This window comes from Engraulis encrasicolus, chromosome 22 (genome assembly GCF_034702125.1).
Source record: "Engraulis encrasicolus isolate BLACKSEA-1 chromosome 22, IST_EnEncr_1.0, whole genome shotgun sequence".
In the NCBI taxonomy this organism is placed as follows: domain Eukaryota; kingdom Metazoa; phylum Chordata; class Actinopteri; order Clupeiformes; family Engraulidae; genus Engraulis; species Engraulis encrasicolus.
In genome coordinates, this window is record NC_085878.1 from 9453717 (window position 1) to 9456216 (window position 2500).

The following is a 2500-nucleotide window of genomic DNA, read 5'->3' on the forward strand; positions in this document are numbered from 1 at the left end:
TCATGCTACTAAAGCACAAGTTGAATTTGAATTTGAATTCGGAACTCGCCCTGGCTAACTGTGAATGGGGACTTGGTGTTAAATGTTTAGTTGAGGGATGGGGGAGTACCATTCAAAGGGGATTGTGAGTGAAGGCTGATTTTGGTTTTTAGTTGTAAAATGACTTACAAATGGATCAATAAAAGTGTATTAAATCTCCATCTCCATCTCTCTCTCTCTCTCTCTCTCTCTCTCTCTCTCTCTCTCTCTCTCTCTCTCTCTCTCTCTCTCTCTCTCTCTCTCTCTCTTTGTCTCTGTCACACACACATGCATACAAACACACACACATGCATACACACACACACACACACACACACACAGTTACAGTCACATTATTCTTTGGTTATGAATATAGGATGTATACTGTATCTACGCATGTTTCCCACAGTATACTGGGGGGGGGGGAGAGGGAGAGGGGGGGGGGAATGAGAATTGGAGATATATATACCGGTGTATATATACTGTATATATATAGAGAGAGGGGGGAGGAGTGGAGAGAGGGGGGGGGGGGTTAGTGAATAGGGGAGAAAATGAGATAAGGGGAGAGAGAGAAGGAGAGACAGAGAAATACAGAAGGAGAGAAAGAAGGGGAGTTGGGGTATCTGATTCTTGGAAACACACACACACACATACACAGAGAGAGAGAGAGAGAGAGAGAGAGAGAGAGAGAGAGAGAGAGAGAGAGAGCGTGTGTGGCGATATACTTTTACTGTATTGTGCATTTATGTGTATAAGTTCTTTGTGTATGTTTGGATTTGTGTATTTATGTAAACTGACAGACACCTTAATTTCCTTTGGGATTAATAAAAGTACTTTACTCTACTTTACTCTACACACACACACACACACACACACACACACACACACACACACACACACACACACACACACACACACACACACACACACACACACACAGATATGATCACATACGTTTCTGGGGCTGTAACTGTCATTCTTTATTTGATATGTACTCTATATTTCAGATCTCAACTTAAAAAGGTCAATGTACATGTATGCTACAGTAATAACAAAAATACATATTGTATATACACAGGAGAAGAATTGAGAGAGGTAGAGGGAAGGGAAGGGAAGGAGGGGGGGGGGTGTCTGCTTCTGGCGGGGGGGGGGGGTTTGGGGTGTCTGCTTCTGGCGGGGGGTGGGGGGGGGGGGTTGGGGTGTCTGCTTCTTGGAAAGTATATCTGGGAGCTCTATAACGATCTGGAGCAAGGGGCCACTAGCTAGCACACACACACAGACACGTACGCGCACACACACACACACACACACACACACAAACACACACGCACACACATTCACACACAGTACAGTATATAAACATACAGTAGGATATAAGTCTGACCCCCCACATACACACACACTTGCAGTGGTACTTGCAGTGATATGTACACACACACATATACGCGTTAAGTATGTGTGTCTCTCGCACACACTTTCCCTCCCTCCCCCTCTTTCTCTCTCTCTCCACAACCCCCTCTTCCCCCTCTTGGATCACTTTCCCTCTCAGCCTATTGAGTCAGTAGTTATTTTGGGCCCATGCTTTGCCTCCATAAACCTATGTGCTCTTCTGACCTGACCCGTAACACCCCCCCACCCCTCACCCCCTTCTCCTCCATAACCTGTATGACCTTTCTCATGCACCCCCTAACCCCCGCACCCCCTCGCACTGCACAGATAGACCTGGACCATTCCTGGACACTCCCCCACCACCTCCCACCCAAATAAATGGACCATGCCCTCCTCCCAAACTGACCTATCCAATGCCACTCCCACCCTTGCCCTGGCAATCTGTGTGACCTGACACCCCCCGCACCCCACACACACACACACACCACATCTATCTGACACACATGCATACTGACACACACATACTACATGCACTAACCCAAACTAACCTGACCAATCCAACCAACCCAAGCCACCGATCTGTCTGACCCCCCCACACCGATCTGACCCCCCCACTGTGATCTGCAAACACCCCCCCCCCCCATCCAGCGATCTCCCCCACACACACACACACACACAGCGATCTGATTCCTGCACCCCAGATAGAGACTTCTTGAGACTTCTTGGTGTCATAATACTGTTCCCTGTAGTATTAAATGAAATGTTGTAGCACGTAAATGTTCCCTGTAGTATTAAATGAAAAGTTGTAATACTGTTCCCTGTAGTGTTAAATGAAATGTCATAATACTGTTCCCTGTAGTATACAATGAAATGTCATAATACTGTTCCCTGTAGTATACAATGAAATGTCATAATACTGTTCCCTGTAGTATTAAATGAAATGTGCCCAAGTGTGACTTGACAGGTGTCAGATACTGTTCTCAGCCTGGCCAGGGCTGTGTTTCCCCAAAAACTCTTAGTACTTAAGCCTACGTTGTACTTCAGTATGCTCCCTAAGCAATATATCAGAAATTGGTCTCACATCATCACCAAA

At 46.2% G+C, this 2500-nt stretch overlaps 1 long non-coding RNA gene across 1 annotated transcript in view; it reads left to right on the forward strand.

The window, feature by feature from the left end:
* The window catches only part of LOC134438396 (uncharacterized), an 8393-nt gene that overhangs the window by 5608 nt on the left and 285 nt on the right, over window positions 1–2500 (forward strand). The gene's annotated exons all lie outside the window — the stretch shown is intronic.